Source organism: Lissotriton helveticus, chromosome 1_1, assembly GCF_964261635.1.
Source record: "Lissotriton helveticus chromosome 1_1, aLisHel1.1, whole genome shotgun sequence".
NCBI lineage: Eukaryota > Metazoa > Chordata > Amphibia > Caudata > Salamandridae > Lissotriton > Lissotriton helveticus.
Genome location: NC_136057.1, coordinates 840,496,775 through 840,524,703, shown reverse-complemented (window position 1 = coordinate 840,524,703; position 27,929 = coordinate 840,496,775).

Below are 27,929 nucleotides of genomic sequence, written 5' to 3'. Positions count from 1 at the left end.
TTTTGGTAATCCATTCCTGGCACTCTGCAGATTCCACCAATCCTGTAATGGTGGTTTTTAGCCGTGCGGTGGGGTCAGTCGGGATAGGAGTGTAGTAGCGTCTATCCCCTAGTTGTCTTAGGCATTCTATTTCATAGTCTTTAGTGTCCATTAAGACTGTGGCCCCACCCTTGTCAGCCTGTTTGATCGTGATGGTTTCGTCATTGCCCAAAGAGTTGAGTATTTGTTTCTCCATATTGGACAGATTCTGGTATTTCTTGCATGGTCTCAGGGCCCCGATGTCCTTGAGCACAGCCTGCTCATATGTTAGGACTTCGTTGGGTATCATCCCACTATGTGGTGTAAAAGTTGATGGATTGTGAAGACCCGAGTCAGAGCGTGTCTCGACGGCTTTACTGTGGAACCACCCATCCAAATAAGTCTAACGTTTTGTGAGGGTTAACCCCTTCATGGCCAAACCGAGACACTCTGTAAATGCCAGTTTCTCGAAAATAGCTGAACAGATTTACACCAAATCACAAAAAGCATGCATTCTGAGTAAAGGTCTACCTTTTGCAAAATTTGATGGTTTCCATTCAGTCATTCTCTGTGTAGAGTCCTTTGGCAATGGCATTAAAAATCACACTTTTGGAACCACCCTAACCCCCCCCCCCGCCCACACACACACACTTTGCGTGGTCCCTGCTTTATGGATCAGCACACATTTTCTATGAAGGTGCCATAGTGGATAAACCTTTTTAGGGGGGAAAGTTTTATGCAGGTTCGTCAAATGGCAAAACAAAACATAAAATCCCACTCGACCTATATATAAATCTTCAATGACAGCTCAAAGTGCTCAGTGGACATTATTAACATAAATGAATGCATACTGCCATACATTGTCGTTTACAAACACACAGTGCTATTTTTAAATATTTTAACCTTTTGATCTGCCATTACTTCGATATCAAAGCACATTTTCACGAACAGGAAAACACAATTTTTGTACATTTTCTAGGAAAGCTCTATGCATTTAGCTAAATATTGCGTATGTAATTGTTTTGTCCCCATAGCACAATACCACTCACTCGTTAATTCACAGAAATTTGCAGTATATGTTAGGAGTGTCTGGGACGGGTCTGAGTGGTATATTTGGTATATTGCCAATGTCTTTAAGCTATGTTGTAGAGCATTGTGGCTGCTGTGCAGCATGTTGACAAATTACAATAAAAAAGTGTTATAAGCATTTTTGTTACCTTATAAATAACCAAGAAGACATTGTGTACAACTGAATGACCCTATTAAAAACAGAATTAACATAAAAAATGTCTTCTTGTTTTTTGATCCTGCTGGAGTGTAGGTGCTGAGCAGGAGCTCAGGTGGTGCTGCTTGCTGCTCAGTTAGTGCAGTCCTGAGGTGATGCTGCTGCACTCATGTTGAGGTGGTGCTGCACTGATGCTGAAGTGGTGCTGAGTTGCTGCTGAGGTGGTGCGTTGATGTGGAGGTGATGTTGGTTAGAAAGAAAGACATCAATGGCAGAATGTGTGTACATGCCATTGCACTTGGGGCCTATGTACTACAAATAGAGAAAAAACACTGCATTAAATGGCTATGAAAAATCAAACACGAGTCAGCTATCTTGTTAACAGGAAGGGACTGTTACACTCTGAAAAATGAGAACGAAAAGGACAGTTAGAAAAAAAAGAGTGTTAAATGTGATAAAGTAGCAGCAGCAAAGGAAAACGCATCTGGATAAGGGCCAGTGAGACCAGGAATAAAATACACATTGATATTATAAGCAAGTGTGGCTAGAGATGAGGGAGAAGCATGCATATGTACCTGGGTAAGGGTGGTATAAAAGGATAGAGTTGGATTTGGGTAGAAGGAGGAGAGACATCTGCCTTATGAGGATGTGGAAGGTACAAACAGTATGGCGAAAGAGGGCGAGTCTGCAGGACTTAACACCAGTGTGGACCATCAAGTATCATGGAGCAGTGTGAATTGGCAAGAAGGGCTGAATATCTGGGAAAGCCAGAAGGACGGGAATGCGAAGGAAAATACATAGGACAAGGGACAGGAATGGACAGGAATGCTGGGCGGTGGGGCATAATTTCTTTGGGCACAGTGAGGAATGGGAATGGAGAATTTAAGTGGGAGACAGTGTCTGAGAGTCACACAGTGACTGGCTTGCTAGCAGCGTATGCAGGAGGGATAGTAAAGGGTGGAGAGGCACAGGAGCTAAGGAGGTACAACAGGTCAGGTAGACGTGCCACAGTTTATGGCGGAGGAAAATACAGAGTTCACTGTTTGGGAGCACATATTAAGGTGACAGAATGACAACACCAGTTACAGTGGCCCAGAGTGGGAGCAGTGTGTGTCGACGAGATGGAATTAATTTCAGTATCAGGTGGATGGGCAGCAGTGTCCTGAGGGCTCACTGAGTAGGGGGAAGTGTCTAGAGTGTAGGGCACACTGCCTGGGGAGGGACAAGTTTCGGTAAGGTGCACCAATGAGAGCAGAGACCGGAAAGGAGGGGCTCAGCAGCTGGGTGAAGAATAGTTTTCAGCCGGTGTGAGTAAGGAGTGCGGGGTCATAGATGAGCCTTGCATGCCAGACATTGTGCACCCACCTAGATAAGCTGGATGGTGAACACAGATTTGCCTATGCCGCCGGCTCCTACCACCACTAGACTGTACTGGTCCTGCACCAAGACATCCTTCCGGGCCGTTATGGAGGAGGGCAGCTATCATGGAAATGCCGCAGGGGCTAGGGTGCAGGGGGATTTAGGAACTGTTCCCGAAGCCGAACCAAGCTTGTTTCTGGGCTGGCTCTGTCTGTGGTTGGCAGGCAGGGGATTGGTGTCCAGGCCCCCACACTCGGGCTCCGCTGCACAACTTGAATCCTGGTGCTGCTGAGGTTCCGTGAATTCTGAACCCGTTTCATAAAGGTCATGGTTTCGTTACGAATTTGATATTAGCGAACCGTAACTAGTTAGTACGACAAGTATGAGTGTTTTCATCACGTTAGACCGAAGGATTCACTACATATTTAGGGATTTCGTTCTGAACCCTTGGGTTCCATTTTGTGTATGGCAGCCATTTTGTGGTTGCCCTCACATAGGCCGTTGACTGTGGCTGAACAAGTCCTTTAAGTACATGTACCTCCAGTTCGTGCTGACTCCTGTTTGACCTGAGTGAACTGACCCTGTTGCCTGAAGCTGACCTTGTTAAACCAGTTCCTGCCCTTTAGCTGATCAAGATTAAGGATCAGAGCACAGGACATCGTAAAACTTTATTGCACACAAATATGCCTTATCCTACTCGCACCTGTTTCTGCTCCTTCCTTTATGGTCTGTTTACGATTGGGATGTGCCCTTTTTTATTATGGGTTCGTTCGACCTGTCTTAAGAAGAATGTTGGGTTTGACCAATGATTGATCATGGGCCGGGTAACTGAAAAGTGGGTTTTACCGTCATGCGATACTTTGGGTGTGGATACATGTGATTGGACAGTTTGTAAATGTTAGGTATTTGTCTGGAATGTGATTTTTGCCATAAAAAGGGATGACTTGCTTTGTTAAATTGAGCAGTCTCCTGAGAACTCATACCGTGTTGACTTCTAGGACTTCTGTTACTGGCTGCAGCCAATAAATCCGATCTTTGACGCCACCAAGAAGTTTCTGTGTCTCTGTGTTCTAAGACAGGTGATACCCGAAGACTTTGGGCGTGCCCCTGGCGCCGCCGGGTCTTAAATAACCCGGTTCTTCACTGCTCTTGTCACTGCAGATAGAGAAAGGCAGGCCGGCATCGACCACGCCACAAGTATGGCGGGCACACCGGCCCTGCCTCACGATCACGGAGGTGGGCCTTGTCGCAACACAATGACGCGACAGGCGTGCCTCAACGCTGGTTGGTCCCCGGTCCGGAGCGTGACCCGGAAGTGATAGAATCACTTCCGGGTCACATGAGGGGCGAAGGTCAGGCCAGTTAGAACCGGCCTGGCGGGTAAGGTTTAAAAGGCTGGGGAGCGCAGGAGTCTGTCTCTTGACTCTGCGCTTCACAGCCTGCCACACCAACCTCGCTAGGAGGCTTTAATTATTTTTCTCTGTTTTCTCGTTGCAGGTTTTTTGAAGGAGCATTTCGGACGGTGGAGGAGAACAGGACAGCGTCGCAAGATAACCCGCTGTCCCTCTACAGGCGAGGCATCAGGAGCAAGCGGCGCCGAGAGAGCGGTTCAGCTACGTGCAGAAATCGGGCAGGCGTCTGTGTTTTTTCCCCTTTTTTCTTTCCCCTTCAGGTCCAGCAATTTTAAAGGACGTGCTGCGGCGGAGGAACGTTTCAGCGAGAGCGGGGAAAGACTAGTCACTCCGTGGAAATCCGCTCCCATCACCGCTTCGCGAAAGGCAGGAAATCGGAGGCGGAATTGCTTGTTTTAGGAGGAGCGCACACGGCGCTTCTCACAGGTACCGTGGGTGGTGTTGCTTGGCGGGGAGTGTATGGGAACGTAGCGGTTTCCTGTTGAAGTAGGCAGCGAGAGCAGGGAACAGCTTTGTAACACTGAGTAAGTACAGAGCTGACCTGCACATGTTTTGCTGAGAAAAAGGCTGCGTGTGGGGCAATAAGCACTCACAATCCCGATCAGGTAATTTTGGTGGCGCCACCACTCATAGGCCAGGGTTCAAATCCTGCCAATACTTCGCAGAAAGCATAGACTGTTTACTGTTTTGGGGGCCACGTTTCTTTTTGCCTCAGGTGAATTTGGTTATTTAAACAGTGAATTCATTTAATCGCTTTTGCCAAAAAACTGCATATTGTTTGGGGAACATTTAATTAGGAGCTTTGTTCAAATAAATTGCAGTCAGCATAGACTGTTCACTGTTTTGGGGGCCACGTTTCTTGTGCCTCAGGTGAATTTGGTTATTTAAACAGTCAATTTATTTTGATCACTTTTGCCAAAAACTGTATACTGTTTGGGGCCAAGTCTCATTTTGCTTCAGGGGCATACATGTAGAGGCTTACACCAGCACAGCCGATCAAGGGTCATTTTCATCAGGTATCTGTTGCAGTGTGAAGCATAGTTTGGGGTGTGCATTCTTACTGTTGTGGAGCCTTGGCTGAGCACGGGTTTGGGGATCAAGCTAAATTGCATACATTGTATACTACTTTGGGGTCAAGTCTTGCTTGCCAGAGCTGCCCTTTCATAAGAATGAATGTATAGTAAATAAAACAGCAGATTGAGATGTGGTCTGTGAAATAATCTTCTCCTTGTCCCGATTACAGAGTCCAAATACTAAGAGACTCACCGCGGTAGCGCATTGAAGGCGACACGAGAAACATCGCTTTCAGAGGACACAGACAGGCCTGCATTTTCACCACTTCTGTGGGCCACACGGGCTTGAGATTACTCGCCTAGCCCCCAGGTTAGCTGGTGTGGCGCAGCTCAAGTTGCGTGGGTGCTTATGGCCGGTTTGTGTACCTCCAACAGTACTAAGGTAAAGATCTGGACAAGGTACCAGGCCAGAAAAATATTGTGGGGTCTCTCTCAATAAGGAGGTAATACTTAAGTGGGGGTAGCATTGTGTACGCAGTGTTATTGTTTAGCATTTTTATAAGTGACCCTGCAAGTGGGATCAGAAGCAATGGCCAGTAAGGCAAAGCGTGGCGAGAAGCGCTCCCGCATGGAGCACACGATGGAGACAAGGATGTCCCAGTGGTCCCTGCACCTGTCCCAGTGGACCCTGTGGGGGGGCCTCGCAGGGCGGGGTCCCATTAGGTACCCCAACTGGGACGGTCCCGGCAGTTAGAAGTACCCATGATCCATTAGCCACGGAGGGCAGGGATCCAAAGGGTGTTCCTGCAGGCACCAATCAAAACCCACAGGATTTAGTGGCAAAATTAGCGGCAGTTCTCCCTTGGGTAGGGAGGGCGGGGATGTTGTCAACATCAGTTGGGATAAAAGAAATAGGGGAAGACCCTTTGGCTGAGGCAAAAAAGATGGTGGCACAGTTTGTTGCAATACCGGGGGGTGCGCCAGGCGAAAGGTCAGGTACTCCATCTCTTCCCCAACCAACTGGTGGGGTTCCCCCACTTGGAATCGACAAAGAAGTGCCAGTGAGCAGCCTGGCGAAGGAGAAGTTGACGGAGCCAGCTGGAGTGGTTTCAATAGGTAAGGAAGTGACATTGCCATTGTTGGTCGTGGGTGAGTCACGCACCGGGAGGGAACATTTGGCCAGGCATGTAACACGAGAAGTGAAAGAAATTATATGGTCTGGTAGTTACGTAAACATGTTCTCTCTGCTCCTGGGTGAAAGGGAAAGAGAGAAAGCAAGGAAACAGAAGGATTGGATGCTTCCTAGGGAATGGCATAGTGAATTGTTGAAATTCAGGATAGAGGAGAATTTGAATAACTGGATTAGAGGTTTCTCAGTATTTATGGCAGTAACAGCTGAGCGTTTCCCTAACAAACAAGCAGAGACGGCTTGTTACCAGAGTAGGATTACTATGGTCCTCGACAAATATGGGGGCATAGGGTAGAAGGAGTCTGATAGAAATTTCAGGAAGGCTAGGGCATTTGACCCATCTCTTTCCTGGGACCGCGTCGACACAATCTCATGGTTAGATCAGTTTGGGCCAGGACAGCCTGCTAACACAGCGCAGTCCTTCAACAGGGGTCAGGCATTTCACTCTTCTCAGCCCTTTCGGCCACCCCAAACCACAGGCCCTGCCCCTAGTCCAGGTAGCGGGGGAGGACGAAAGGTGACATGTTGGAACTTCAATAGGCGGACATGCACGAGGACCCCAGGCACGTGCAAGTTCAGGTATGCATGCTTTATCTGCGCTAACCCATCTCACCCAGAGACCAAATGCCTCAAGAAATCAGGATATAGGGGAAGGAAGAAACAGGAGTGAAGTGAGGACACAACATATAACACAGTCACCCATTGATGTAACATCTATGATTCCCTGGCTGAACAAGTACCCAGATCATTCCACAGCTAGGACATTGCAGGAAGGTTTTCTGTATGGTTTTAGTATGTTATGTTATTGCTTATTTGTATAGCGCCTATCACCGCCGGTCTCTAAGCGCTTAAAAACAGAACAACACTACACACTGTTAACCCAAGTCCCTCAGGCTACCCATCGACTATGCTGGAGTCATCGCCCTTTTAAATAGATGGGTTTTTAATTTCTTTCTGAAGGGCAGTAACTGAGATTCTTCCTTCAGAGTAGTCGGAAGTGCATTCCACAACAGTGGGAGAAGAACAGACTGGGCTCTGCCTCCTCTGGTTTTTAGCTTGAATCTGGGTTGAATCAGATTAGAGGTCATCCCTGAGCGCAGAGGTCTACCGGGAACGTATCTCATGAGACATTGTTTTATGTACTCTGGTGGTGTATCCCTGCACTTCATTACAAAGGGACACCAGATTGCAAAAATCAGCTCTCTGTTAGAACCAATCCTGGGGTGGCAGCAACAAAAATCGTAAAGGAATTATGCTTGGGCATCATAGCTGGGCCTTTTGATTACATCCCTGTGCACAATTTCATCTGCTCCCCTTTGGGAGTGGTTCCTAAGAAAGAGGAAGGGGAGTTCCGGTTGATTCATAATCATTCATAATACATAAAAGCAGTTCATTGAATGACGCCATCAGTGAAGAAATCTGTAGTGTGAAATATACTTCCTTTGACCAGGCGGGGGTTCTGCTAAGGGCTTTGAGCCCCGGGGCCCTGCTAGCAAAATCTGATATTGAGTCTGCTTTCCGTTTGCTGCCAGTTCACCCATTGGATTTTCACCTCCCGGGTTTTAAATTTCAAGACAAATTCTACATGGATATGTGCATGCCCATGGGGTGTTCTGTCTCCTGCGCATACTTTGAGAAATACAGTTAATTTCTGGAATGGGTTTTTAGGCTTGCGATGGGGAATCATTGGGTCATGCATTATCTGGATGATTTTCTGATTCTGGGGTCAGCGGGCTCCCGGGAGTGTGCATGGCACAGCAGGAATTTTGCGTGCTTATGCAGGCTTTTGGGGTTCCCCTGGCACCTGGAAATACAGTAGGTCCAACATCGACAATAGAATTCCTGGGCATAGAGTTAGACTCAGTACAAGGGTATTTCTGGTTACCTGCTAACAAAATTGAGAAATTCAAGACAGCATTCCAGCAATGTCTGGTAAAAGATAAGGTGACCTTGCATCAGCTACAACCAAAGGTAGGATTGTTGATCTTTGCACTGAGAGTCATACCAGTGGCACGACCATTCTCCCGCTCCATCTCATAGGCCATGGAAGATCTGCAAGAAAAACACCACCACACAAGACTGACGTTTGGCAGGACATGCGTATTTGGATGGCATTCCTGCAGGACTTCTACGGCAGGGTAGTGTGGCCCGGTCCACCCACTAATTCTGCGGAGTTAGGTTTATGGACTGACGCTGTGGGAAGTGTGGGATTTGCTGCCATACTCAGTAACGAGTGGGTGGCTTAACATTGGCCGGCATGCTGGGCGGAGAATGGTGTGACAGGCAACATTGGTTTCCTGGAACTATTTCCCATCTGAGTGGCACTAACTGTTTGGCCAGAACGTGTGCGCAATCAATCAGTGGTGTTCTGGTCGGACAATATGACTGTAGTTGAATGCATCAACCAACAGGCAGCACGGTGTAAAATGACCCTCCGCCTGTTGAACGAGATAGTGATGTTATATATTAAATTGAACATACATTTTAAAGCTAAACATGTGCCGGGGGTCTTGAATAATGCTGCTGAGGAACTCTCTCGCTTGAAGATGCAGGTTTTCAGGGAACACCTACCCTCTGCAAAAGCGACCCCAACATCCTTCCCAGAAGTTCTTTGGCAGATTGGTGCCCCGATCTACAGAACCTTGTGGCAGCTAGCCTAGCTCCCAAGACCAGGAAAGCTTATGAAGGGGCATTTTAGGCATACTACACGTTTTTGGGGAAAGATTGGACTGAAAGATGGCATGACACTGGGGCACTCCTGCTTTAAGATGCTTTGAATAAAGAGGGGCACGCAGCGGCGGCAGCCAAGTGACATGTGGCAGCAATCTCCTTCTTCGTGCAAATTAGGGGCAGGGGAGACCCTACCAACAGTTTCATTGTTAGGAAGACTTTAAAATGGTGGCAGCGCCTCCAGGGGTCGGCACCAGACACAAGACGTCCAATTGAGGTAGAGTTGCTGACATCTCTACTGGCTGCTCTGGATGACATATGCAGCCCTACAGGGAAAGCTTTGCTGTTCAGAGCCGCCTTTTCACTGCCCTTTTATGGGACTTTTAGGATAGGGGAGTTAGTGGCGCAGAATAAGCAGGATGTGCAAGGGGGTCTGCAGTTTGAGCAAAGTCCAAGGCGGCACCTTACTGATCTCTGTTAAGAAATCCAAATGGATCAGGAAGCCTGTGGTGAGGGAATAGAACTGCACCGGGCACAAGGGAATCCTTGCTGCCCTGTGACTCAGCTAGAAGCATTCCTACAACAGAGAGCTGGTACAATGGGGGGAGCGTTGTTAATGCATGCAGATGGTACCCTCCTCACCAGGTTCCAGTTTAAGAGAGTCATGGAGATGGCAATAAAAAGGGCAGGTTTGGATCCTAGCTGTTTTGGAACTCACTCGTTCAGAATAGGGGCTGCCACTGAAGCAACAGCTAGGGGTTCCACAGCAGCAATGTAAAGAGGGTTGGGAGGTGGTCCTCTAATTGTTGTAAGCGCTATGTGCAGCTACACATGCTGTGAGTGGGGCATTTCGCACAAGTACTGGTGCATGTTCCATCTCTGCTTGCATTTACAGTTTTTCAAGCCTGTCACGCAGGGGGGAAACTGGCGGCGGCGCATCAGCAGCTACACAAAATACAAGGACTGCCACATCCACAGGGACCAGGACCACGTGTTGTTTGGATTGTTGGACATTCATATGTAAGACGTTTGAAGGCATTTTTCTTTTCAGGAAATTACAAACACAGGCTGGTTTTAGGGTGTCATTGCATGGAAAAGGGGATCTCTGCCATAGTCAGTTCAGTGGTTTCGTCATGGAGCTATTGGGTAAGGGTGGGGCTCCACCAAGTATCCTCATCCTACAATTGGGCTGGAACGATCTGGTAAATCTGGGTAGAAGTGGGCTTCTGGAAGCGATAATCACGGAGGTGGGCTGGTTAGCCAAGACATGCCAAGGGTGCACCGTGATTTAAATGGAGGGGGGGGGAGACTCTGTGAAAAGTGTTGAATCACTCAGTAAAGAGGATCAACAATAAAATAGAATAGTTGTTTTGATTTCCTCAATTACAGACGATCGCCCACAGGTGTATCAGGGGGGAGCCGTGCTTCTTAAAAGACGATGTCCACTTGACTAAGATAAGGAATGAAATACTATTAGAGAATCTATTGGCTTGGTTAGGGGTTTTTTAGAGGCAGGACATGACCTTTCAGTGAGCAAGTTGGGGGGGCAGATAGTCGGTCAACTACGCTGGCCTGTGGTGGTAAGGTCATGATTTGTGAGCAGTAAATTTGAGGTCCTTAGAGGGCGGCGCCATTCTTTAACGGGGCACCCAAGAGGAGGGACCAGTGGTCTCTCCTAGAACTCCAGGGGCAGTTACAGCTGGTTGGATGGATGGGTGCGGAGGAGGGGGGAGTCACGCTTTCTCTAGGCTGGTTGGCCACCCCGCACGTGCACAATGACGCCAGTAAACGGTGCAGAACTGCAAGGGCCCCCTTTATGAAGTTAATAGAATGTACGGGGGTAACCGGGGGGAGTACCCTCACGGTAAACGGGCCTTCTGCGCATGCACACTCCAGTTGGAGGGCGTGGTTAATTGATAAGGATCTGACACCAGTTATTGACCTTGCCGTAGGCCCAAGTAGGATACACAGAAAAGTAAATGCTGTATGATTATGGATGACGTGTTAGATTCGGATAGGAAATACATTTGTACTAGAATTATGTTAAGGTTAGCCATCTGACATCTGTTCTTATAAATTGTAATCAATGTAATGCAAATGTTTTTCTACGCAATGATGTAAATATTTGTTTATCTTAACAAAATTTGTTTAATTTCTATGTTTCATAAATACGGCCGGGGGTTGTATGACCCCCGCTTCCAAAGAATTCTTCTCATGTCATTAAATAAGGTTTGATAAGGGAGGAGGGGTATAGGTAGTCCCGGGCCATAGAGAAAGGCGGCGCCGACATCGGCCATGCCACAAGTATCGCGGGCACACCGGCCCCCCTTCACGATTAGGAGGCGGGCCTTGTCACGACATAATGACGCACCAAGCGCGCCTCAACGCTGCTTGGTCCCCGGTCCGGAGCGTGACCCGGAAGTGATAGAATCACTTCGGGGTCATATGAGGGGCGAAGGTCAGGCCGGTTAGAACTGACCTGGCGGGAAAAGTTTAAAAGGCTGGGGATCGCGGGAGTCTGTCTTTTGACTCCGCGCTTCACAGCCTGGCGCACCAGCCTCTCTAGGAGGTTGTAATTGTTTTTCCCCACCCACCATCCCCTAAAGCAGAATATTGGTTTTGTGATTTAATTTTGTTTTTCACAGGTATTGCATATGTAATGGATTCCATTTGTATATCCTATTGATGGGTTTTGTTCCTTAGAACTTTGTCCCATTTACAGGTCATCAATCGTCGTATTTAGTGCTATTCCTTCGTCAGGTGGTAAGGTCTCGATTGGTGAGCAGTAAATTTAAGTTCCTTAGAGGGCGGCGGCATTCTTGAATGGGGTGGCCCAAGGGGAGGGACAAGTGGTCTCTCCGAGAACTCCAGGAGGAGTTACATCCGGTTGGCTGGATGGGTGCGGGGAGGGGGAAGTCACGCTTTTTCTAGGCTGGTTGCCCACCCCGCACGTGCACAATGACGCCAGTAAACGGCGCAGAACTGCAAGGGCCCCCTTTATGGAGTTAATAGAGCGTACGAGGGTAACTGGGGGGGGGGGGAAGTAGCCTCAAGGTAAACAGACCCTCTGCGCATGCGCTCTCCGGCTGGAGGGCGTGGTTAATTGATAAGGATCTGACACCAGTTAGTGACCTTGCCGTAGGCCCAAATAGGATATGCAGAAAAGTAAATGCTGTATGATTATGTAAGATGTGTTAGATTCGGATAGGAAATACCTTTGTACTAGAATTATGTTAAGGTTAGCCATCTGAGATCTGTACTTATCAATTGTAATCAATGTAATGCAAATGTTTTTCTGCGTAATCATGTAAATATTTGTTTATCTTAAAAAAAATTTGTTTAATTTTTATGTTTAATAAATACGGCCGGGGTTTGTACGACCCCCGCTTCCAAAGAATTCTTCTCATGTCATTAAATAAGGTTTGATAAGGGAGGAGGGGGTATAGGTAGTCCCTGGCCATACCGGTACAGTACAGAGCCAGCGGTTCCTGCACAACAAAAACTTAAGGAGGTGAATCACGCAGTACAAAAAGCCATCTATGGGGAGGTAGAAACCCTGCCATATGCTAATACACCGAGTCACTAGACATCGAGGACAACGTCAGAAACCGTAGCTGTAGACAAACTCACAGTTAAAAAGTCTAATTTAAATAAACATCCTTACTTCAGGCTCTCTTCGGCAGCACGTGTACTGAAATGGGAAGTTGTGGCTTCATTAAATGGTGAGGGGCCACAAATGCGTGTTGGGTGAACAGAAAACTGACAACAAGTGTGTAGTGAGAGGGGGAGCTCAAACTAGTGTTTGCCCTATTAAAGGCATGGGGATAGTGCAGCAAAGCAGGCTCACACTAAATTAATGGGTGCTTCAATTATACAAAGAGAGGTACGGTAATTAAATGGTAGCGGTGGTAAAAAGAAATACCGGATCAGTCCCTCAGTAGCTTCCAACTGCCGCTCCTGGTTCGGCTGGGCAATATCCCAGAAGAAGTTCAGAAACAGGCAGTTCTGCTGAAGGAGCTGGCGAGAGCACACTTCTGCAGTGCCTGCTCAGGCTTCCCCATCTCCAGTGCCATGATGAAGCTAGACCCATATGCACCAACGCATAAACCACTTCTTGGTAACAGTTATGGACATTGAAAACGGAGTACTGAAAAGCAATGAAGCAGACGAAGGGCAGAAGACTGTCTCAGTTTCCACAACAACACTCGTAAATAAAGCAGCCATGTTACACGTGTTATTTCCAGTTACGGGACACACATTTATAATTACAATCTGCAGTGGGAATGGAACAGTTTCTGGACTTCTCGAATGAAATGATAGGGTACTGACCAGCAGAGGCAAAGGCAGTTATTAATTGTTGTACATATGCATTTTTTTTTAGCTGTGACTGGGAAACAGTATGTGGTAGAACACTTAGGGCTCCTGAATTTGGAACTGAGAAATTGGGTTTGAGTCTCAACGCCGGCTCTCTGCGTGCCTTGATTAAAAACAAGACATTTGTTTTAAACAATATGTTGACTCTGGACCCATGAACTGTTGGGAGGCGGAGGCAGCTGCAGCCCGAGGAGAGGGAGCGAGCAGAAGTAACAGGGGAGCCCAAGAGAGTAGGGGGAGGAGACTGAGCACTTGAAAGCTAAAGCGCTTGCTCAAATGTAAAAAATTGTTCCTGAACGAAAAGCCAAATAGAAAAAAATGGAAACACACAAGTCCTGGGGTAATACCCTGGGGAGTGAACAACTTGAAAAAAAGGAGGGAGCAGGAAGCCAAAGTAACCAATAGCAAGCAAGATTTCTTACAAGACAAACTACTAGACCAATCCAAAAATGATAGCAGGAGTCAAACCCACAAAGTACATACAACAGATCATCCTGGGGCACAAGTGCTGTAGGCTCGACCTAAAAAGGTACAATACATAAGTCTTAAAGTGCAGATGAAAGAAGTCAGTGCAATGAAGGCTCTCAGTAATATGGTGATTCCACGGTCGGACTGGGAATGCAAACCAGCCCTGGCAATTAACTTGGACCGGCATCCGGGTGAGTGGGGGGGTGGGTGGGGTGCTGATGGATTGACTGCTCCTGCTATAATGCTGCTGCTATTTTTGTTTCAGGGGGCCAATATTGCAGAGCTGCTGCAAAACCAGCCCCAGTAACAAAAATGGCCCCACTGGTCCAAAACCGCCACCCACCCTTCTGGTCCACTGGTAAAATGCCTGGTGCCCGCAACAGCCAGTCTGGCCCTGGGTATTACATAATAGTAAGCAAGTTCAAAAAGTATTCACATTCCAATGGTCATTAAAATCAATAAGAAATTGGACAGAATCCCTTGTAGCATCAGAGTCTTCTGGCTCACCTCCAAATTTGAGAGTTTATACAAGAAATCTTCTTCTTGAACCTAACTAAAACTGCAAATTCATCATGGTGTGAACAAGAGTTACAATCTCAGCAAATTACAGCACAGTTTTATTAAACACCATGGGGTCGATTCCGATTTGGGAAAAAGCGCTCCGATTAGCTGTATGGAGCCTTTTTCCCATACGAATCGTACATTTACAATGTCCCCGTACGAACGAGCAAGTACGATCCTAACCCAAAGCGCCACTCCGTACGACTCGTACCAAACACCGTACAACTGGAAAGTACATAAGGATTCACTCCGGCCGACGCTGTACGCTACGTCCGTACGTAAATAGGCAGCCATTTCCGGACCAGGAAGTACGATCCGTGTTGACGACACTCCGTACGGCCCTTTTGCTACGAGAGCTGTAAACTGCCGTAAAATCAGAGTCCGGCATGAACTGCACCCCGGTACCCGACATACACGACATGAACCCCTTCGAGCATGTCATCCGAGCCCTGTACGCCTATGACCTCGTATATAGAAACCGACGACGGCGCATACGGTGAGTACAACCCAGCACAACAACGGAAGTATACCTGTACGGTGCGCCACACGCCAGCGCATATCACCATTGCCATAGTGATACGTGCCGCACACACGTCTGAAATCTCGGGGGACGGTGCGTCACACGCTAGCGCATATCACCATTGCAATAGTGATACGTGCCGCACACACGTCAGAAATGCCGGGGTACGGTTCGTCACATCTGAGTGGTGGGTGGAAAATACCCCCAGCAGTGCCCAACAGTGCTCAAGGGTACAGGGGGTGGGTGCAGAGGACCCCCAGCAGTGCCCAGCAGTGCCCAACAGTATAGGGGGTGGGCACAGAGGACTCCCAGCAGTGCCCAACTGTGCCCAGCAGTGCCCAACAGTATAGGGGGTGGGTGCAGAGGACACCCAGCAGTGCCCAACATTGCCCAACAGTATAGGGGGTGGGTGCAGAGGACTCACAGCAGTGTCCAACAGTGCCCAGCAGTGCCCAACAGTATAGGGGGTGGGTGCAGAGGACTCCCAGCAGTGCCCAAGGGTACAGGGGGTGGGTGCAGAGAACTCCCAGCAGTGCCTAACAGTATAGGGGGTGGGTGTAGATGACTCCCAGCAGTGCCCAACAGAGCCGAACAGTATAGGGGGTGGGTGCAGAGGACTCCCAGCAGTGCCCAACAGTGCCCAACAGTATAGGGGGTGGGTGCAGAGGACTCCCAGCAGTGCCCAACAGTGCCCAGCAGTGCCCAACAGTATAGGGGGTGGGTGCACTGGACTCCCAGCAGTGCCCAAGGGTACAGGGGGTGGGTGCAGAGGACTCCCAGCAGTGCCCAACAGTGCCCAACAGTATAGGGGGTGGGTGCAGAGGACTCCCAGCAGTGCCCAACAGTGCCCAGCAGTGCCCAACAGTATAGGGGGTGGGGGCAGAGGACTCCCAGCAGTGCCCAAGGGTACAGGGGGTGGGTGCAGAGAACTCTCAGCAGTGCCTAACAGTATAGGGGGTGGGTGCAGATGACTCCCAGCGGTGCCCAACAGTGCCGAACAGTATAGGGGTGGGTGCAGAGGACTCCCAGCAGTGCCCAACAGTGCCCAACAGTATAGGTGGTGGGTGCAGAGGACTCCCAGCAGTGCCCAACAGTGCCCAGCAGTGCCCAACAGTATAGGGGGTGGGTGCACTGGACTCCCAGCAGTGCCCAAGGGTACAGGGGGTGGGTGCAGAGGACTCCCAGCAGTGCCCAACAGTGCCCAACAGTATAGGGGGTGGGTGCAGAGGACTCCTATCAGTGCCCAGCAGTGCCCAACAGTATAGGGGGTGGGTGCAGAGGACTCCCAGCAGTGCCCAACAGTATAGGGGGTGGGTGCAGAGGACTCCCAGCAGTGCCCAACAGTGCCCAACGGTATAGGGGGTGGGTGCAGAGGACTCCCAGCAGTGCCCAACAGTATAGGGGGTGGGTGCAGAGGACTCCCAGCAGTGCCCAACAGTGCCCAGCAGTGCCCAAAATTATAGGGGGTGGGTGCAGAGGACTCCCAGCAGTGCCCAACAGTGCCCAGCAGTGCCCAAAAGTATAGGGGGTGGGTGCAGAGGACTCTCAGCAGTGCCCAAGGATACAGGGGGTGGGTGCAGAAGACTCCCAGCAGTGCCCAATAGTATAGGGGGTGGGTGCAGAGGACTCCCAGCAGTGCCCAACAGTATAGGGGGTGGGTGCAGAGGACTCCCAGCAGTGCCCAACAGTATAGGGGTGGGTGTAGAGGACCCCCAGCAGTGCCCAGTAGTGCCCAACGGTATAGGGGGTGGGTGCAGAGGACCCCCAGCTGTGCCCAACAGTGCCCGACGGTATAGGGGTGGGTGCAGAGGACTTCCAGCAGTGCCCAAGGGTACAGGGGGTGGGTGCAGAGGACCCCCAGCAGTGCCCAACAGTGCCCAACAGTAAAGGGGGTGGGTGCAGAGGACTCCCAGCAGTGCCCAACAGTGCCCAACAGTATAGGGAGTGGGTGCAGAGGACTCCCAGCAGTGCCCAACAGTATAGGGGTGGGTGCAGAGGTCTCCCAGCAGTGCCCAAGGGTACAGGGGGTGGGTGCAGAAGACTCCCAGCAGTGCCCAACAGTGCCCAACAATATAGGGGGTGGGTGCAGAGGACTCCCAGAAGTGCCCAACAGTATACGGGGTGGGTGCAGAGGACTCCCAGCAGTGCCCAACAGTATAGGGGGTGGGTGCAGAGGACTCCCAGGAGTGCCCAACAGTGTCCAGCAGTACCCAACAGTATAGGGGGTGGGTGCAGAGGACTCCCAGCAGTGCCCAACAGTGCCCAACGGTGTAGGGGGTGGGTGGAGAGAACTCCCAGCAGTGCACAGTAATAGGGGTGTGCATGTCCAACATCATACAGCAAGTACATGCCTGTATGTGTACATCCCTAACTGGGAACACTCATGATAGTTGCATATCAACATTTCACACACAGCAGTGACCTACTCCAGGGAGAATTGTATCCTGTCACACACTGGGTGACACACCACATGTGGGTGTATTGTCAGATCCCACATGTATATCCACCCGTCTAGTTTGCTGGCACACACCCCTCCATCATGACTCAATAGTGTGTAGTCATGTAACAGACCACCTAATAAATGATGCACAAATGGACTAATGAAGTGTCATGTACATACCGGACATGATGTCAATGTCCAGGCGGTGCAACATGTACTCCCTCATGGATGTAACAGTGTAGTAATCACCTAGATACAAAGAACCAACATTTTTTGTGTGTCCAAATAAAAAAAAAATACAATCTGAATCACAACGACAAGGCTGATAACATTGTCATGCATAGTGTGATAAAGTTTGATGGTCTCCCTGAAGGCATTAATACATACTGCAACCCCAAGCACAGTGAGTAGCATTGATGGCACTGACCAATTATCAGAATGTATTTGTGAGCAGGCATGGCCATTGCCGAAGGGAAGCTACAAATCTATAGGGAAGCAACACAAACGTCATCACAACAATTGTGTAACTGTCCGTAGTGCAGATCACATGTGTCACTGAAGAAAGGACACTCTTTGGGACAATGTCTGCCTGCAAACTGCACACACACCAATTTTGAAAATTTGAAGCAACATTGGGATAGCACAAACATACCATGGTCCACCTCATTACCATTATGAAATAGTCATCTGTCACAATACCCAAAAATGAACATTACACCAACTCGTAGGAACACAGCAGATTAACTAATTTCCTGTAAAGCAAACGTTCTGAATGAAAAATGAAAAGCTTTATTCAGCCAAACATTGTAAAATAAGCAAGAAATGAGTCCAGGCTCACAAAAGGCCAATGGCCAGTCCAAATATATGTCCCCAACAGTGGTGGCGTTGTGGATGTTAACACACCCAAACTTGCCTGCACAAGGAGGTCAGATGTCTGTGGACACATGGGGGCATCATCGGAGTCATGGTCCGGCACCGCAGGGACAGGAGAGGGAAGGCCAGGTGTAGTGGGTGCAGGTGGGGTGGATTCCTCCACAGTGGACGGTGCAGCGCAAAAGGTTGACAGATACTCTGCGCTGCACACTGCTGCCAGCTCGGACAAACTACTACCTGAACCCGGGGACACAATGGGGGTGGAGGTAGAGGGCTGTGAGTCAGGTGCCGTGTGTCTGTGGATGCGTGTGTGATGTCTGGCCCCTCTCCCTGTGGGTGTGCCTACTTCCCCTTGAGATTGTGTGCGTGGATATTTGCGTTTCAACTGGCGTGTGGGTGTGCTGGGTGTGTCTGTTGTGGTGTCTGACCTGTGGGGTCTGCGTGTACGTTGGACAGGTATGGGAGAGGGTGATGTGGATGGGTCAGAAGGAGGGGGGGACTGATGCTGCAGGATGGACAGTGCTGCAGTCAGTGATGACTCTATGGCTGCCAAACTCCGACTTTGGCCAGACATGGCTGCTGAGATGCCCTCCATGTATGACAACAACTGTGTCATGATTTGTGTTTGACACAAAAAGAAGTTATCCAGACAGTTATCTGGAAAAACCCAATGCACTACGAGAGGCGTCAAAAGACGTTTCAACAATAGTAGGCAATATTAAATCAGTATATTGTTGCAATCAATACATTCTGACTGAAACAGCATCAAATGAAACAAGAAAAATGTACAAAGAAATTCAACGAATAGCACATCTTGATGTCTGGTGTCCGAAGAAGTTTTATTCACGTTCTTCAAAATCAGGTGGGCAGAACATAAATGCGGTGCTTCACAACAGCATCCAAATGTTAAAAATCCCAATGCATTTCGGGCGTAACGGGATAGCCCTTCATCAGGGGAATTCTAACAACAATAAAAATAATAGTCTTAATGATACTCTGGGTAAGTACACAGGACTCAGCAAAAAGAAAATAGAGGACCTTGCCCAATGTTAAAGCAAAGCGGCCAAGCGCAAAGTATAGAAAGACGGACTGAGAAGAAAAAAGTAAAAAGTGTAACCAGCGGTTCAAACCAATATAAAACATGCAGTGAGAAAAACACTATGCAAACAGCAACCAACTAACAGAGAGACAACTATGTGGAACAGTGCACGTGCATCAAGAAAAAGGAAAAAGAAACCAGTGAAAAAGGGTGGATAACACAAACATACACACAACTTACTGGCACAATGAAACCCAGATCATCCTGTAACTTCAGGAAGCTCACTGAAAACAATAAGCCTCCGTATTACAAATATTTTCAAAAGAGACCGTAACCTTAAACCAAGTGCCAAAGTACAGTAAAAAGACTCGTACGCACAACAATTTTTAACATTTGGATGCTGTTGTGAAGCACCGCATTTATGTTCTGCCCACCTGATTTTGAAGAACGTGAATAAAACTTCTTCGGACACCAGACATCAAGATGTGCTATTCGTTGAATTTCTTTGTACATTTTTCTTGTTTCATTTGATGCTGTTTCAGTCAGAATGTATTGATTGCAACAATATACTGATTTAATATTGCCTACTATTGTTGAAACGTCTTTTGACGCCTCTCGTAGTGCATTGGGTTTTTCCAGATAACTGTCTGGATATCTTCTTTTTGTGTCATGTTCTAGCAGGCTTGCAGGGCCTCTCACCCGTTGCACACTTACTTACCAAAGTGCTGATTTATTCTGTTTTATTTGTTATATATTGATTACCTTGATTACTGAGTGCATTAAGGCTGCTACCACATTGATTGTTGTCCCTATTCTACTGCACTGCAGCTACTATTTGCACCACCACTGAAAAATTCAGGTAACCTTCATTATGTCGTCCTTTGATGACATACTACATCTCACAGATAACAGAGCACATACCAAAGTTTACTCATCGGCAGAAGCCAATGATATCTATGGACTCATCAAAGAGGTGAGAACATTCGACGCTACCTCTGGACCCATCCAGCAACAAATACGCCAATTAGAATATCTCATGCGTAGGGAAATCAATCAGCGCCTGCATGCCACCACGCTGATTCAGTACCATAAAGCCAGCCGCATTCCCCGCGGCTTACGTATAGCCATAAAACCCATGTTGTTTAAGATGAACAGGAAATTTATGGACAAGTGGTACGCGATTCTAAATAAGTGTTCGCTTGATCTTATTTTACTTATTGTTGAAGAGCTCTCACAAGTCTCGGTTGGTTTGGAAGCCGAGATCAAAGAACTCCAATCAAATCTTACACAACGCATGGAGGCTGATCCTCTCACAACTACACTCAATGAGATCAATGCTCATTTGGACTCTTACGCTAAAGAAAGTCATGAACGCAAAGTGCGTAAGTTTCGTCGAGATACTATCGACTATAAGCTCGATGAAGTATATTCCTGGGCGGAAGTTTACGCCCAGAAACGTACTTGGCAAAAACAAGGTCCAACTTCATCGGACGAAAGTCTGGCATCTGTGACTGACACACAGCTTACTCCTCCACCTGTGCCTCAGGTGATTCCACCAATAGACAATGAAACTGCCGGCAGTAGTGCCAGCAGTTCCAAGGTTTCTTTTTTGTCCACCAGCCCTGCGGCCAACCAACCACCCACACAGCCAGCTGCAGAAGTAAACAAACGCGGAGAGGTCACCGATTTAGGAAAACCAAACCGCAGAAAGAAACACTAGTTGTGAATATCTCCTCAAAAACACTAACTGACAAACAAATGGGGGTTTTGAATAAAGGTTGCTCGTTCGTGCCTACCTTCCATGCAAAAAATTTAGATTCCCAAGTTGAGCTATACAAATTCACGAGGAAACTTAGGCTTCGCCATTTTTTCTCGAATGTGATTGACACGCCATTACCTGTTGATACAGAGGAGTTCCTTGAGTTCAAACCTAGGAGCACATTTATTCCTCCTGTTTCTCACAAGACGATTGACCTGTTTGAATCGCTAGTCAAACAAGATTTGGCTAAACTACCTGTTGGTCCAAATTCTACCTCCAATCTCACTCGTAGCGACAAATCGGCCCTTAGATCTTTGCAATCTGACAGCTCTCTGCACTTCACTAAGGCCGACAAGGGGGGCGCATTAGTAGTGATGAATGCTAGTAGTTATGTTTCTAAGATCGATGTCATGTTACAAGACACATCCACATATCTTCCTTTGCCACACGATCCCACCAAGGAATTCCAAGCTGTGCTCGAAAATTTTTTAAGTCTTGCCCTTGAAATGAAATGGATTAGTAAAAAGACTAAAGATTTTTTAACCACACAGTTCCCGCGCAGGCTTGTACTTTACATGCTGCCTAAGATTCACAAGGATCTCATGAACCCCCCCCTGAGACCCATCGTCTCAGGGTGTGGTTCGATTCATAAAAACCCTTGGGCACTACCTTGACACCTTCCTCCAGCCGATTGTTCAATCCTGTCCATCTTATGTTCAAGACACCACCCATCTGCTTAACATTCTGCAAGATCTCAACATACCTACAGATGATAACACTTGGTTATGCACAGTGGACGTTGTGTCTTTGTACACATCGATCCCACATCTGGAAGGTCTTGAGGCTATTGAATGGGCTTTGCTCAGACATGATATTGCACGAGCTGATCGAGTTTTTCTTATGGAAATTCTCCACTTTTGTTTGTTTCACTGTTACTTTAAATGGAAAGATCATTTTTTTATACAATCAAATGGTACATCCATGGGCTTTTCGGGAGCCCCCAGCTACGCAAACATTTTCATGTTCAAATTTGAGACTGAGCATATTTTATCTAATCCTGACTGGAGCAGAAATGTGATTGCTTATCGACGGTATATTGATGATATACTGGTTGTATGGCATAGGCCGCTGAGTGAGCTTGAACGTGTGATTATCAATCTCAATGGAATTAATCCTAGAATTCAATTCACCCATCAGTTTGAACGTAAAAGTATTGCTTTTCTGGATGTTAAGATAACATTGACACCTCCTACTGTTGAAACATCGATCTTTCAAAAACCCACTGACCGCAACAATGCGTTACTCTATCAGAGTTTCCACCCCTGGTCGCTTAAACGCCATCTGCCTTTTTCTCAGTTTCTGAGAATCAAACGCATTTCTTCTGACACTGATGTTGGCATGCAGACCATTCACAAAACTAAAGAATTTTTTTTGAAAAGAGGATATCCTTCTACAGTTATTGATCAGGCGGCTGCCAGATCTTCAGCTTTACAACGCACAGATCTCCTTAAGAAATCAGTGAAGGAGGTTAATCCTAACAGACAGGTCTTTGTCTCAACATACTCGACCCACTCCAAATTGGTTAAAGCAAGCATACTGGACCGTTGGGCCCTTTTGCGCACTGAACCTGATTTTAATGGGATATTCTCTGAAAATCCTATTTTTGCCTACAAAAGATCACATAACTTGAAAGAACTTTTGAACAAATCCTCCAATAAACACACGTTATCTGCACGAGGGTTTTCTAAATGTGGCAACTGTTCCCATTGCAATAATGCTATCATTGGCAATTCTTTGGCACATCCCCGCTCTGGCAAAAAGATCACTCTATGTCACAACACCAATTGTAATAGTCAACATGTGATATACTACCTTAAATGCCCATGCGACTTATATCATGTGGGTAAAACGGAGAGAAACCTCCGCACCCGTTTAACTGAACACAAAAGTCGTATTAGAAACAACTATGCCAGTTCACCCATTGCCGTACATTGGAACACCAATCGACATAGCATTGCGCAACTGCGTTTTGGTATACTAGAACAACAACTACCATCATCAGATAAAGATATCACCAAATTCCTACTACAACGTGAGTTTTACTGGATCTGGTTTTTGCAAACCCTATCCCCTTTAGGGCTCAATGATAAATTTGATCTCTCTTGCTTTCTATAATCCTGTTTGCGCATCATATTGATACTTGTCTGTTCTATCTATATTGCTTGACATTTCCTTGTGTATCCGCAATTGCAATGTTTCTCTTTATATGACTTTGTGTATTTTCCTGCTTGTTGAGGATTATTTATGTATAATGCTGTTCCTTCTTGCTATCATGTTCATGCAAATGTTGTGCCAGCGCATCTATTATCTTTCTCATTTTCGTTTTATTTTACTTTGCTTCGTTTCTACTATATTGTTCTCTGTAGAGTGCTATAGAGCGATGTTCAGGTTGTAATAATACCTTTCCAAGATGGCCACCGAGTTCGGCCAGTTCTCATTAGTCCTTCCTCTACTAGTTGCTCGTCTGCCTGTTATACACATTGGTTTTCACTTGGTTTCGAGACTGTTGGCGTTTTGTTTCGAGCCGCCGGCTACTGCCGTTTTTGCCAAAACCCGCTTTGGTAAGCCATTGAATACTTTCATTTGATTGATTAGGTCAATTTCCATCCCCACAGAGAGCTGACCATTACGGTTTATTCTTGTTTTGACAGCTCGTTTTTGGCATTTACGTACCACGCTATTGATCCTTCACCCGGTCTTACCTATAATTGTGAAGTCTCCTACGATTCTCGTTTGTTGTGAGTACGAGTCTTTTTACTGTACTTTGGCACTTGGTTTAAGGTTACGGTCTCTTTTGAAAATATTTGTAATACGGAGGCTTATTGTTTTCAGTGAGCTTCCTGAAGTTACAGGATGATCTGGGTTTCATTGTGCCAGTAAGTTGTGCGTATGTTTGTGTTATCCACCCTTTTTCACTGGTTTCTTTTTCCTTTTTGTTGATGCACGTGCACTGTTCCACATAGTTGTCTCTCTGTTAGTTGGTTGCAGTTTGCATAGTGTTTTTCTCACTGCATGTTTTATATTGGTTTGAACCGCTGGTTACACTTTTTACTTTTTTCTTCTCAGTCCGTCTTTCTATACTTTGCGCTTGGCTGCTTTCCTTTAACATTGGGCAAGGTCCTCTATTCTCTTTTTGCTGAGTCCTGTGTACTTACCCAGAGTATCATTAAGACTATTATTTTTATTGTTGTTAGATTCCCCTGATGAAGGGCTATCCCGTTATGCCCGAAATGCATTGGGATTTTTAACATTTGGATGCTGTTGTGAAGCACCGCATTTATGTTCTGCCCACCTGATTTTGAAGAACGTGAATAAAACTTCTTCGGACACCAGACATCAAGATGTGCTATTCGTTGAATTTCTTTGTACATTTTTCTTGTTTCATTTGATGCTGTTTCAGTCAGAATGTATTGATTGCAACAATATACTGATTTAATATTGCCTACTATTGTTGAAACGTCTTTTGACGCCTCTCGTAGTGCATTGGGTTTTTCCAGATAACTGTCTGGATATCTTCTTTTTGTGTCATGTTCTAGTAGGCTTGCAGGGCCTCTCACCCGTTGCACACTTACTTACCAAAGTGCTGATTTATTCTGTTTTATTTGTTATATATTGATTACCTTGATTACTGAGTGCATTAAGGCTGCTACCACATTGATGATTTGTGTTTGGCCATGGAGGACAGTCAGCATTGACGTCTGGCCAATGTGGATCTGCCGGAGCAGGTCCACAGACTCAGCACTGAGGGCAGCAGGGGAGACAGGGGCAGGGGCTGAGGTGCCGGGGACAAAGGAGACACGGGGTAGCACGGACCCTAGGGACCCTAACAACTTGGAGGGTGGAGATGGGTATGGAGCAGGAGGGGACAGCCAGAGTTGTAGTAGATGGCATAGCTGCATATTCCCCCTCCTCCTGGGAGTCAGAATCTGAGCCGTCCGCATGGTAGGAGGTGTCGTGCTCAAGAGGTCCGGCCGCCTGACTCCCCTCACCCTCTGTGCCACTGCCTCCCTCTGACTCCTCAAAGCTGGTGGCACTGTTGCTTGGTCCCTCTGTCCGGTCTGTGCCAGTGTCTCCTCCAGGTTGTGGTGATGATGCTTTTGGCAACGAGAAAATCAAAAATATATCAGTCACCTGTACACATCATCCATATCAGCAACACATAATTTGGGGGCATTTCTAATCATGCCATGCATCATGAGTCACATGCCACATAACTCTGCACATATATAAGTCTAGTAATGCACAATTGTAATAAACACAACGCTCATTGTATACAAAGATACAAGTAACAGACCAGGCCACAACTTGGATGACAGTCACAATGATGAGTCACTGCCTGTCAACAGGATAGGTGTTAAGCAATCACCGTCCAGTTGCCCACTCTGCCACCCAAGGCCAGAGATGGTCATGTTCAAATCTGTTTTACCCTGTGCCACATGGGAACAGTCCTGCCGAACTGCCGTGTGATGCCATCCCTGGACCTAAAACAAGTTTGCCATCACCTCTCACTGGCATCACAGCTGTCTACAGCCAGGCTTGTGTGAAACACAGATGTGTATACAAACACGCATGGCTGAAGACGGCTGTAATGCTAGAAAGTGGTTGCAGGAACCTTGTTACCAGTCCAGGGAAGGCATGGGTTGACAAATATGGCTAGACTGTTCCCATGAGGCACATGGGCAGACAGATTTGCACATGACCATGTTTGAACTTGGGGGCAGAGTGTGCAACAGAGAGGTGATGGTTAAAACCCTGACCTGTTGACTGGGTGTGAGTATATGATTGGTACAGAGGCTCCCTCCATCAACACACTCTTTATTGAAACTCCTCACAGGGGCATCTATCTCCAGACCATACAGTTGCTAGCATATAACACACACTGGCTGACAAATGAAGTGGCGCACATGTACAAAATCCAGAAAAAGGCAAAGCTAATGTGCCTACAATTGTGAATGTGAAAAACATTTATACATTCTTGACACATCCGCAACCACATGGGAAATGTGAATAGAGTATTGTGGACACCAAGCCAAAACTGCGTTGCACCACCAATACATACATGTAGCATAAAACAATGTGGAACAATCATCTCTGTGAGCTAATTACATTGCCTGTAATTCCTACAATGAATACATTGTCCAGCAGCACAGGCTAAGTGCATAGTGAGAAGTCCACTTCAGATATGACATCCTCAGCACACCACTGACAAGGCTGAACAGGCAGGCCCATCACACCTCCCATGCACAACATCCCAATCACTCCATCAATGTGAGTAATACAGCCCAAGTAGTGAAAACTCAGAATCTGTCTCTCAATAACTGGGAAGCTATATAAAGTAAGCCAAGGTCACATTGTGTGGCTGCACATCAATATTAGTCCCAAAGAACCTGCAACATTTCTTGTGAATATGCACACACGCACTGCCCAGTGTGAGTATGCACAAGCCACATTTTGTATACATGGACAGTGTGCACATATAGCTAACACATGAGAAATACCAAGCATACCAAGGACACAGGCCACTGATGCAGACCCGTGCAGAACTCCATGTTGAGACTCATGATCAGTGCCAAAATATCATGAAGGGCAACCACAGTGCACAGGTCATGGAACAGTTAAGGTACCAACAAGTGTCACAGACCCCCCTCCAACATGATGATGTGCTAAGCAATATGCATACTAATACATTCCACCCTAGGAGGACATGCTCAAAAATGAAATACACAAAGCAGGGGACAAATGTGGAGGAGGGGAAGGGATGTAAAAGAGCATCTGCTCAATATGGGGCATTGAAATGACAATGCATAAAGAGCCTGTCTGACCAGACCACCTCAACTGTGGGAGTGTTACCAGGCTTCCAAACACTGCAGGTGGCATGTGACACACATGACAACAAACAGATATGTACCTACCCCCTCCTTGCTGCTGTCCCTCCTGCATCTGCCTATGGAGGTCAGGGAAAACGATGGCCAGGACCCGGAGCAGGTTGGGGGTGAGGTGACGTGTGCCGCCATGCCGGCGTGGAGCTTCAAGCTTCAGCTGCACCCGGGCGATACGGCGGGTCCAGCACCGGATGTCCTGCCACCTTTTGCGGATATTCCGGACCCTGTGGTAAGGGCCCCCCTCAGACCTGACATCCCTGACAGCCCTGGCTATGTCCAGCCAGATGTCCCCCTTCTCATGGGCTGATACCTGTCAGGAAAACAAAGTGAAACTACATCAGTACACCTGCTCCATGTCCCAAAGACACACACTTGCACCACATTGATGATGACAACAGGGCAGAGGATGCTGACCGGACTAGCATCATTGTCCATGTGAATGTGGCCTGTGAGCAAACACCAATGCACTACATGCCTTTGAAAGGCAACAGATGCCCTAAGGCTTGCAAACCACTCACTGAGCATGGCTAACACTGAACAAGATATGCTATTGCAGGGTGGGGTACAGCACGTGACGTGCTGGCACATATCCCACTACACCTAAGAACTGTCATCAGACCACACATGCTCAAGTGAATGCACTTAGCACAATGCCGGTAAGCAGTAAACACTATTTAGCTACATCATTCACTGCATGCTAGATATCTTAATGTACACACCAGGCACTGACTCCAAAGTACATTGCATCTCTCAGTCCCATAAAAACACAATGACTGCAGTGACACTCACACATTCATCACTCACCTGATCCCCTGGTTTCCCATACAGCTTGCTGTAGTTAGGTAGTAGGGCATCCAGCAGGGCCTGGTTCTCCCCCTCACTGAATGCAGGTGCCCTCTCCATGCTCAGCAAAATCAGGGTCCACGGAATGCAGAGACAGCAGCTATGTTGTCCACTCCAATGTTGTGCAGGCAAGTGCCCTCTCACAGCTACATGCAGCCTTAAATATATGCTGCTGAGGGGCTGTCAGTCTTAGGAAGACATTGTGATAGGGCAGATAACTTTGC